Source organism: Anser brachyrhynchus (assembly GCF_964034855.1).
Source record: "Anser brachyrhynchus genome assembly, chromosome: 13".
In the NCBI taxonomy this organism is placed as follows: Eukaryota; Metazoa; Chordata; class Aves; order Anseriformes; family Anatidae; genus Anser; species Anser brachyrhynchus.
In genome coordinates, this window is record NC_137708.1 from 19,394,002 (window position 1) to 19,406,103 (window position 12,102).

General features: G+C 43.5%; 1 protein-coding gene across 1 annotated transcript in view; it reads left to right on the top strand.

The window, feature by feature from the left end:
- Positions 1-12,102, top strand: part of LOC308176895 (uncharacterized protein) — a 243,770-nt gene that overhangs the window by 8,506 nt on the left and 223,162 nt on the right. Inside the window, exons 3-6 of the mRNA XM_080553322.1 lie at positions 73-231; positions 2,169-2,241; positions 3,577-3,749; positions 6,814-6,954. The gene's annotated coding sequence lies outside the window, so the exon portion shown is untranslated. The remainder of the gene's footprint in view (positions 1-72; positions 232-2,168; positions 2,242-3,576; positions 3,750-6,813; positions 6,955-12,102) is intronic.

The window sequence follows — 12,102 nt, forward strand, 5'->3', positions numbered from 1 at the left end:
TTATATATATATTTTTAAAGGCTCATCCCTCTTGGTATTACATTAGTAATTATACTTTGTTCTTCTGTGAAGCAAGTTTCAGTTTACAGGTACATCTGCTTTCTGTTCCATGGCTTGAAGTCATCAGGAAAATCTTAAAACCTACTTAATGAAGCCTTTTAAATGCTCATCCTGCACTTTTGAGTGAAGTCCAATTTATATTTCATAAAAGTAGAAGCTGAGCTGCAAGCTGTAAGTAATTATCATATAATTAAACATCTTCTATGAAAGAAATGAAAGCTTGGGCTTCTTGGGAGGCTTCCGTGACTGGTTTATGCAATTGCAAATTAAATTATATTTCTTCACCTTATGAATGTTTTGGAGGTACATTAACCCAGTTCGGAGAGGCATCTCTGAGGCTGCTAAGCTGGTTGGAGAGGGGAAGGAAGCTGATAAAACCAGCAAGCTCTATGGACTAGGAAGAAAAATATGTAAATATCTGTGATAGGTTCTGCAAATGTGACTGTTTGCCTTTTTGTCTGGTAACACTTTGAGCTAATAACGAAGAAAGCAATTCTATGTGAGCAGTGGCTTAAGTGAACTGCCCTGGTATTTATTAGGTTACTGATGCACTGCTGTGTGCCAGTGGACACAGTCATTCTCTGCAGGAGAGAAAAACTCTGTCAGTTTGCTGGGGGGGCTGGATATCAGGAAGTCTGGATAAAGGAGTAACTCTTCATGTATTCGGACTTTCTGTGTGTTTAGCTGGGAATCCTGTCCACTACGTGAGCAGGGCAGCCAGTTCATGCAACACATCTGGTGGAGTTTGCGAGGAGGAACCCCAGCTCTGGGTGTGAACCCTTCCTTTCATTTCACAGCAGAGTAACTTTCCTGCTGTTAATCCTGCTTCCTGAAAGCAGGAAAAGCTGAATTATTTAAATACAGGAAGCCCTGACTTGGAGCTGTCCTACCTTAAGGAGCTGCTGCAATAACAGTGTGTAATGGCCTTATGTAAATGATGAATGAAATGTGTTTGTGTGCTGATGGAATTAAAGAGCGGTTTCTGTATTACTTATCTTAAAGAACGGGAAGAATAAATGTTTCATTATATTTTTGTAGCATATTGATCTTGCATGGAACTTTACTTGCATGTTCCTTTACTGCAAAAAGGGCAGATTTAGTTGAGACTCTGAGAAGTTCTGGTACTGTGCTGCTAAAGGGGCTCTTTTGAGGTCAAATGTTTCTAGACCACAAGAGCATCATTTTTATCTCCTCAAATGCAAATAAAAGTCCTGTTGCCCCCAGTGTACAGCACAGTGATAGTTAAATATCTCAGTTTGCAACTGTATACAAGGGGGCGATGACAACATAATGGAATCCTTCATGGCATGCCAAGGGAACATATAATTGGTGTTGGCTTTTCTTTCTCTCTCACTTTTTTTCCTAAGGTTAACAACTTAACCTTGACTTCAGGCTGTATTTTTTTTCTCATTACACTTCTCCATTATACATTATTTGGTTTGGTTACAGTCACTAGACTTTAACTGCTCTGACATATTAATTTTTAAGGGCATAAATGACTTCATTAAAATAATGTCCTTCAGATAAGTGCACTTGGCACTGTGATTGGAAGTGGACAAAGAAATATGAAACATCAGCTCCTCTATGTTAATAATATATTGCGGAAACCAAAACCAGTACAATATATGTATGTAAAAAGCTTCGTACTTAACTTTTAGAACTTCAGTACATAGCCTATATCCTTGTGTTGGATGTAATCAATCATTTGTACAATTGTCAGGATTTTCTTTTGTAATGTGCTTTTAGTCAAAGCATTGTTTTATGTTTGGAGTCTTCCTTCATTTAAATGCAACACTGGTTTCTTAGTATCTCTGCTTATTCTGCATTATTTCTTTGCAATAAATACCTGTTTGTTATGAATCCAAAACAAAGAGGAACACTGTCTGTTGCATTCTGATAACGAGAAGGTTATTGGAAATAGACTGGAGTTAAAATAGGCATTTGGGAGCCACATCTGCTCTCCTTTTGCCACTTTCTTCTGTCTCTAACACAGAAGCAGTGTTAAATTCTGTTAAAAGGGGGATATAGGCTCTGCCAGTGTGTGATGTCAAGAGAGGTGGGGAGAGCAGGTAGCCTCTCCAAACTGAGCATTGTTCTTTCTTTTACAGAAGACCATTACACCCCCAGCCCAGAAGCATGTTGTGAACACTAACACACCTCATGACCAACCTTTGAAGCAAGGTAAGGGGCTGATGCACAGCAGTTATGGTGACTGGGCCTAAGTCCTTTCTGCCAGGCCCTGCTCCTCCCCTGTGCTTTCTGAGTGCTCCTGGAGGTGTCACCACAGCTGGGCCAGATCTCTGAAGCTGCCTGCAGCCTCTCAGCTGGCTTTGAGGTGACCCGAATCAGATGAGCCTGTACTTGAAGTTATTTCAGATGTCCTAGTGCAGCTGAACACTTAGAGCTGAGCGCTGATTGCCGCTTGCCCTTCTCCAGGCCTGTACTTAGCTCGTGGAAGGGCTCTTAGCTTCCTTCATTAATCACCAGGCTTGTACATGTGAAATGCCCTGAGACAGTAACTGGTCCAGTGGGCTTATGGATGAGCATGTCCTGAAATCCTGCATTACAAAGCAGTATTTGTGCTTTGCAGCAGGGGCTGAGGAGGACCTAGGTTGAACTGGGCACCCCCATTCCTGTCTCCTCAGTGCCACACAGCTGGCTGCCTCAGGGCCCTGAGGCCTGGGCCGCTTCCTTCGCTTCCGCAGGAGCTGCCCTGCAAAATGAGGCTGCGAATGCTGGGCGGCTGCAGATTAAAAACCTTGCCTAAGAAATAAAGTCAAAACTGAAGCTGACCTGAGGTAAAAAGCAATTTTCTGAGGATGTGGAGGCATGAAGGGAAGTGCTTGAATGCGGTGTTAAATGGAAGATGGGCGGTGGGGTGCTGCAGGAGCCCCCATGCAAGGAGTGAATCTTGGTTAGACCAGCAAGCTTCATGTAGCCATTGAATTCCCCCTGGATAAATGGATTTTAGAAGAATATATGCTTTTCTTTTTTTTTTTTTTTTGAAACCATGAAGTCACTTGGTAAGGTAGTAATAAATCTGTCAGACTTTCTACTTTGACCCAAGCTCAGCTGTAATTCAGGATTCATTTCAACACCTACAGCCATTTTTGGGTGGGAAGAGACATTCCCAGCTTTGGAATCAATTTCTCTGCAACAAGTATTATGTTCTTGACGCTGTATCATTGCCTTTGAGGAGCAGCAGTACTTAAAATCCACTGTAGTGCAGTAAGCCTGCACTCCAGCTATGTGTGTGCTGTGCTGTTATAATGCCACGCTGGTGGTGGCTACTGTTATGGTGCTGAAAATACGTGAGGTAAACACGGGGCTTTCTTCAGGAGTAATTAATAATTTAATCTCTGTGAAGTAGAGGTGGCATTTCATTTATCCCAACCATTCTTTGATTTTTCTCTCCAGCCCATTTCAGCTGGCATCTAGCCCTTCCTCCCCTTTTCACCCACGCAGGTTACCTTTATTATAAGCTTTTTCAGTAAAATCCAGCTTTATTTCTTTCAGATTGCACTAAGCTTTTATTGCTGGCAAATATAATTGTGACCTACTGTAAAAGACAACCTGTGGTTGTACAGGCCACTGGTGCAATGGAGAACTTCAGTCCCTGCTGTGGCTGCTGTGCAGTGGTACCAGCTCTGCTCCTGGGTGAGACCATGGAGGCTTGAGTGAACATGCTGGTATGTCTGCATTTGTGTGTCAAGCTGAAGAGAATTACGGAAAATTAATTTGCTATTTGCTCTGCTGCCTGCTTTCAGGTCTGCCATGAAGCCTTGGACCTGGCTGGTACTAGAAGACACTTACAGAATCATATAATCATAAAATGGTTTGGGTAGGAAGGGACCTTAAAGCTCATCTAGTTCCAACCCCCCTGCTATGGGCAGGGACACCTCCTACTAGATTAGGTTGCTCAAAGCCCCATCCAGCCTGGCCTTGTGCCTGTTGTGTACATATGCTTCACAGAATCATCTAGGTTGGAAGAGACCTCCAAGATCACCCAGTCCAACCTCTGACCTAGCACTAACAAGTCCTCCACTAAACCATATCACTAGGCTCTAAATCTAAACGTCTTTTAAAGACCTCCAGGGATGGTGACTCAACCACTTCCCTGGGCAGCCCATTCCAATGCCTAACAACTCTTTCGGTAAAGAAGTTCTTCCTAACATCCAACCTAAACCTCCCCGGTGCAACTTTAGCCCATTCCCCCTTGTCCTGTCACCAGGTGTGCAGGAGAATAGACCAACCCCCACCTCGCCACAGCCTCCTTTAAGGTACCTGAGGAGTAAGATAAGGTCGCCCCTGAGCCTCCTCTTCTCCAGGCTGAACAACCCCAGCTTCCTCAGCCGCTCCTTGTAAGACTTGTTCTCCAGACCCCTCACCAGCTTCGTCACCGTTCTCTGGACTCTCTCGAGCACCTCCATGTCCTTCTTGTAGCGAGGGGCCCAAAACTGAACACAGTACTCGAGGTGCAGCCTCACCAGAACTGAGTACAGGGGGACAATCACTTCCCTAGCCCTGCTGGCCACACTGTTTCTTATACAAGCCAGGATGCTGTTGGCCTTCTTGGCCACCTGAGCACACTGCTGGCTCATATTCAGCCGGCTATCAACCAGTACTCCCAGGTCCTTCTCTGCCAGGCAGCTTTCTAACCACTCATCTCCCAGCCTGTAGCGCTGCTTGGGGTTGTTTTGCCCCAGGTGCAGGACCCGGCACTTGGCCTTGTTGAACTTCATACAGTTGGCCTGAGCCCATCGGTCCAGCCTATCTAGATCCTCCTGCAGAGCCTTCCTACCCTCGAGCAGATCGACACATGCACCTAACTTGGTGTCGTCTGCAAACTTTCTGAGGGTGCACTCGATCCCCTCATCCAGATCATCGATAAAGATATTAAAGAGGACTGGCCCCAGTACTGAGCCCTGGGGGACTCCACCAGTGACCGGCCTCCAACTGGATTTGACTCCATTCACCATGACTCTTTGGGCCAGGCTAGCCAGCCAATTTCTAACCCAACAAAGCGTACACCAGTCCAAGCCAAGAGCAGCCAGTTTCTTGAGGAGAATGTTGTGGGAAACACTGTCAAAAGCCTTACTGAAGTCAAGCTAGACCACGTGTGCAATAAGCTTTGGCAATTCATCAACCTAATGTCCAACTCAGCCTTTCCCCAGAGCAGTGCAAGGCTGTCGGTGTGTACACAGGGAATCACGTTTCCTGTAGGTGATGCACAGCTCAGGAGCTACACTAGTGCCTTGTTTCAACCTAATGTCTTTATGCAGGGCTAAGTCTTTAGGGTGGTGTAGCTTTTCTAGATCTGCCCCAAAGCAAGATGAACCAAATCAGTAAAGCTCCTGGAGATTTCTTATCTGAGTCTAAAATGTGGCTTTCACGACTGCAATCAATATTTTTCCATAAATAACTTTATTCACAAAGCCTTGTTCTATGAATTTGTATTCTGTGTATTCTGTATTTGAATTTCCCTTGTATATATGTAATTTTGAAGCCTTTCCCATGATTTGGATATTTCTAGCATTGCCCTTGTATGGACTTTCTGGTATCTATGAGGGGCAAAGTTCAAGGTATGCCCTTTCTCTTGATGAAGATATCAATCTCTCTTCACAGTCACTTGGATTCAAACACTTTGTATTACTTAATTTTGACCTCCATCATCTAAGCTCACTTATTAGTGACGATAAACAGGAAGACTTACAGAATAAACTAATTGTTCAGAATGTTTGTGATTACAGAATAATAATAAAGAAGTCTCAGTCCAAACCACTGGAAAAATGTATCTAGAAAGAGTATGGCTTCCTCTTTTTTGCGTATGTATTTTAGTAGAAGCCATTGTAGACAATAGCTCATTGGTTTGAGATGGTCATTCTGGATTTCCTGTGCTTCTTGTTTTGTCAGTGGAAGATGGGATTTGTGAAAATCTGCTTGTTACAAGCCTGACTCTGCTTCTTACTCTTTTGACATCTGACTGTGGCAGAGACAAGCTGGCTGATGAGTGATGACTCTGAAATAGCCCCCACGGCCTTTTGGGTCTCCACAATTCCAGGTGCAAGGCCGGGTGAGGTGTGAACATTTTGCAGCTGACAAAGGTTGGAGGCCGAGAGCAGGGGGCATGTTGCCTGGCAGTCTGCTGCTGCCCTTTCAGTTGGTCACATTTGGAGTCGTGTTGATTGTTTCCATTAGCAGAATTTGATGAAAGGGCTCATTTATTTTTGATGTACTTTTTTCTTTTAAAAGAACACTTAAGGTTCCATTTTATTAAGCATGGCAGGAGCTGAACAGTAGGAGATGGACATTTTCTCCCTTGCCTTTGCATTTTTTAAGTCCTTCTTAGGCAATACAAAAAAGCCTTTAAGTAGCTGTTGGTGTTCATCCAGGATGTGTTCAGGCTTTCTTGTGCTTTCTCCCCATTACCCTGGTCTCTGCTGCATATTTCTTGGGCACACAAGTCACCGTAAAGAGCAGCTAACAAAAAAATCTGCCCAACTATACTGGCTTTGTGTGACTTCTTTTGGCTTCTCTGGAGTGTCACCATTGTTTCAGATGCCTAAATCCATATGCAAAGCATGACCCTGCTCCCCAGAGTGAACAAGCATTTTTTGTCTCTGAATAAACTGTTATATATCCAATACATGTTTTATTATATTTATTTCCAACCTAACATAATGCTAAATGTTATTTTTTTTTTTAGCATTTCCTCTAATGCTTATTCTTTAGTAATCAGAAATCTATTTTCAGCCTGAAGCCCTGCTGACATTTCAAAGGGCCTGAGTGATGCTTTGCTGATGGCTCGTTGTGTGCTGAGCATGCTGCAGAGGTCTGCAGGAAGGGCTGCTGTTCCCTGGGGCTGCTCTGTGGATCCAGATGCCTGTACTCAGGGTAAGGACTACAGGACACCTCTGCTTGGACAAGAGGTCATGGTGACTCTAACAGGTCCCCTTGGCAAGGTGATGGTGACCCTCTCCCCAACTCAGCCTTTCCCCAGAGCAGTGCAAGGCTGTCGGTGTGTACACAGGGAATCACGTTTCCTGTAGGTGATGCACAGCTCAGGAGCTACACTAGTGCCTTGTTTCAGCTGTAGGGAAAGTCTGCACCGAGCAGGTATCCCTGGAATTGAATGTTGGGATGACCCATGACAATAATTCAGCATATCACCAGGGAGGCAAGGTAGGGAGGTGCATCCCTACCTCAATTTTAAACCATGACATGCAGAAAGCTTATAAGTTCTAGCAGGTTCTGATTTCAGGGCTGCTGCTGATTATTTTCAATATATATCTTCAAAGTATTTTCTTCCCCAAATTTAATTTGAGCAAAAAAATTCTTTAAGCACTGCAAACTAAATTGGTTGTGGCACTGTCAAGTTGGCTTTAAGTATTGCTTTTCCCATCCTGGTGGCTAGAGCAGTTGTGCTTTTGTTTTACAATTAATATTTTGATGAAACCTTGTAAGGTACTGTAGGCATAAATATTTAATACCTTCCTCTCCATGCTTCTTTATTGCTGAGCTTGGTGATAAATTAGTAATTCAGACTGAAATGCAGATAAAACAGTAATGTGAACAGTTTAAATCTGCATTTTTCCAAAGCTCCTGTGGTCAAGATGACTGCGCTGCAGTAAGAGTATTGCTATTTAAAATTGTTTACCTCTATGCTTCAGCTGAATGCTGCTGTACGTGATAAATGAGGTAAATAAAGGTGCCTTTCGGGTCCCAATAACTGCACAAGAAACCTAATCATTCTCACTAACATAAAATAATTTAACAAATGGAACAGTGCCATAGCAGCCTAATAAGAAATTTCTGAGTACTGCACCACATATGGCCAAAGCCTCTTCAGGCATAATTCAAGCTCCCCCCAGCTTTATGGTAGGTTTGTGTGTTATGTTTAATGTGGAATAAAACTTTGCATGTGGCATCCACAATAATCCCACATTTGGCTTTTCAGAACTTATTTAATTTTTCATCTGGGTGTGAAGCATTATTATTTATCTTTCTCCCATGATAACTGGCACCACTTCACCTTATGGGTAGAAAAAAAATGATGGAATTCATGGCACTGTTCATAAAGAAAAAAAAGTATGCTTAAAGCGTTAGGCACAGATTTTGATCTGTTTACATACATAACAATGTCATTTAAGCCAAGCAGAACAATATCTTTAAAGGCAGATGCGAAAACCTCTGCCCTCCTCCCTCTGCTGCCTCCATTCCTTCCTTCCCTGGCTCCCCCAGAAGACGTAATTTCTGAGCAGATGAAGTTATTACTATTTAATAAGAGTAATTTTTGTGGAACACTGATGGGCTTTTGCTAGCCAAGACAGTGTCATTGGCTTTGTTTGTATTTTTAAAATGATGTTGTTCTTAAGGGCATTACCATTTGAGGATGAGAAGTTAATGCTCTGCCTTGTTAGCGTGATCTGGGTTATCTCCCATGGAGAAGCATTTGCAAAACTTTGGTGCGTGTCCTCAGAGAGTTGGTCTGGAATTCGACTACCTCTGCAGCTTGCTTAAGCAGGATAAACATCTTGTGTTTCTGTCTTGAGTACACACTGGCAGAGAGCACCAAGCAGACATTTAATAAAACTTCAAATTCTTCTCCAAAGCACGGTTTAGTTGCAGTTTGTGTGTATTTATCTAAAGAGTCAACTAGTGCCCTAATCCTCCACTTCCATCCACTCTGTGAGCCTTTGTCTTGCAGATGCCAAGGTATCTCATGTAGCAATGCAAATAAAATAGAGGTGAGGAGAAATGCAACTTTATTAGAGTCTTGGGATCTTGAAGAGATGTTCATCCCCAAGTCTGCCGGTTAAAACAAACATAAGAACCATCTGTAAGAGTGTCTCAATTCCAGCTGTTTGAATCTAACCATTGCTTCAGATCTATGGATACCAGCATCTCCTTGGCCTCGTTATGTCTTAATTGTGGACGAGGCTGGGTGTTGTGGGTGGGTTTTGCAGAGCTGAGCCCAGGAAGCCCCCAGCAGCTGTGGAGATGGGGCTGCCTTCAGCCTCTGAGCTACAAGTGCACTAAAATCACTGCCGTGCCTTCAAAAAACAAGAGCCGCGTTTCATTAACACCAGGCTGAGCATCACGGCGGAAGCACAGATGGTGTATTTAAAAAACAAACCAGGAAACATTTTAAAATAAATGAGGAACAGTTATTCTCTCCTTTGGTGCCTATTGTAACCGAGTGTTAATGGGGTTGGGCAGGGGATGTGCAGGGCTAGATGTTCCTGTCTTTGGTGTGATGGCACCGAATGAAGACGAAGTGGGAATTAGTTGCAGTACATCTACCCTTCCCAAACACAAATACTCCCATCTGGGCTTTCCCCATAATGCCCCTGAAGGGCAGAGTGGGGCAGGTGCCGTAAATCCTGACTCTGAGCATCATCAAACTGCTGACGAAGGATGGCTGGCAGTCCCTGGGTAGGTCGGCACTGCAGATACGCTTTTTGAAGACCAGATTAGGAATATCTTTCCATTAGGGACCCACTGTTCAGCACAGAGAATGTTTTATGCTGGTATTTTTCTGCCAAAACCAAGCCTGTTTATGGGAAAAGGTTAGTTTCAGTGAATTTTCCATTTTTTAAAGAAGTTATTTTGAAATGTATTTGAAATTGAGTGCATTTTATCTTGACATTTAAGTTACTTCATTATAAATTAAATCAAACCTCTAGGTTTACCTAAAAATAAAAAGGCCAAAACCTTACTACAAGTTAGTTCTAAAGCCATTGAAGCCATTTTTTTTCCAATAAGATGCTTTCCCTTCTTGTATTTCTTTCGCTCAGTAGTATTTTTCAGACTTCGGGCTTCTTGTTGAATAGACAAGTAGAGAATTTTCTTTATTTTTGAGCTCAAAGCCTTGCAGACTGGCAGAATGGTGCCTGGGCACGGTGTCTCCCTCCCGTCTTCTGCTGTGCTGGGCTGTGTCCCTTCGCCCTGCTCTTCAGCATGGGTTTGGGGTATGTGTGCCCATTCCTCTGCAGGGTGGCTGCAGGTAAGCTTCTCCAAATGTGAGAGACATCCATCTGCTGAGATCCTCTTGCAGCTACCCCACGGAGTGCCTGTTGCTGTTCACTGGCCAATTTATAGCAAAAGTAACTAGTGTATTTGGGTACAACTTTGGATTGTAGTTTTTTTGGTGATTCCCAGATAAAACGCTGTTTGGAAGCCACACAAGCCTGGCTCTGTGTGCAATTGTAATCGTGTGGCTCTGAGCAAGGTTGCTGATGATTTCTGTCCATGTGAAGGAGGGGGCTTGGGGCTGCTCTGCCCACAGCCCTCTGCAAGTGCCTTGCAGCAAGTGGGTGCCCTGGATGGCTTTGCTGTCTTGCTCTTCATCATTGCATGCTCGCCCAATCTTCTGCACGCTCCTTGGCCCAAGACATCCCATATAGCCTAGTAAAGATGAACTGATGGGATTTTCCCCAGCCTGTAAACTGTTTCTTTTACTCCTAGTAGTTTGTTTGGGAAGTTGAAAAGCTGGTGTAATCAAAAATAATCATTGGTGTCAAAGCTATTATGAATTATTAAAAGAGACGCAGCAACGGGAGCTACAGATAATTCCTCATTCTGAAAATGAGCACGTCTTATGTTATTGCTGCAGTAATTACCTAAAAATACCTAATACTTAATTACTTCCAAGGTGTCAATCTTCATAACAGTTTATTAGGAAATTCTAATGGATGGAGCAGCTGCTTCCACAAGCATATCTAGTTGTGGCTGAACCTGACATTCTGCTCTAAATATTATTCCACCTTGATCAACATTATTTCTCCACATCTATCTTGTTACAGCTGTAGCAGGCTGGGAAAGGAGGGTTTATCCAGCTGCAGTGGGAATTGCTCTGATCACTCATGACTTCCAATTTCCAGCTGCTGGAGCAGGTAGAAGTGTTCGGGATTGATTTAAAATGAGGAAGAAGCTGGAATGATCAGTTTGTGACCCTGCTCTTGGCTTCTTGGTGTTATTTCAGCCGTACCAATGCCTGGTTGAGAACACAAAGGCTCCGTGTTTGGGGAATGGTGCAGAGGGATGATGCTTGTCTGTCCCTGGGGCAGCGGGATGTGGTCAGCAGTACGTGGAGTCTCCTGCTCTTTATTGCTGCTGTTCACAGCCCAAAGCACACTTGGCATTTTGAGCAGGCAGCTTCAGTCTGGAGCACTCGTGAGGTTATCCTAAGGGAAGTGCAGTGGGAAATGAGAGTGAACTAGGGCAGAATGTAGCCCAAAAGTCTAAGATCCATCCTTTGTTTTGTACAGAAATGTTTAAGAAGCCCAGAATTAATAAATATGCCAAAAGAAGCAACTAAAAGCAATAGTGCCTAATAGCAAGCTCTGCCATAACCTGGTTAATATCGAATTCTATAAAGCCGTGACTTCAAACCCTATTGTATTGGTGTGTTGCTCTTTTCTGTGCTTTTTTTTTTTTCTTTTTTCTTTTTTTTCTTTTGGAAAAAAAAAAGAAGTGCTAGATCAGGTATCACTAAGGTAAGCCTGGGGCCATCCCTTCCTCATTTCAGTGGCAGAAGCTTTGTGCCTTTGAAGCACAAGGATTTGAGATTCATCCTCCCATCTCTGCAGTTCCTTTGGAGACCAAGACACAATTAACATTTACTGCTTTAGACCTTTGCTGTCCTCCGTCATGTTTCATCAATGCCCAAGCCCTACATTCCTCTTTTGAGCTGTCCTTCAAGCATCCCTGCACCAAGGCTGGGTCGGGATTTCTCCAGGACTTCCTCCCTGCGTGTCCTGGGGACAGCAGCAGCGCTGCCACAGCCAGGGGCTGCAGACCCTGTACCATGCGAGGCAGAACACGAACTTACAAACAATCTGGTGATGATGCCTGCACTTATTTCTGATAGTTTGCCATTAATTCAGAGATTAAATAGCAGGTGTCTGGAGGCATGAGGTTTGTTTGAAACCTGTACTTTTCATTTAGTGCTGTGGATGCTCATCTGTATGGCCTTACTACATCTTCAGAGCTGCTACACTGTATTATGTATGTAATTGCATGGTAGCTAACCGGTATTAA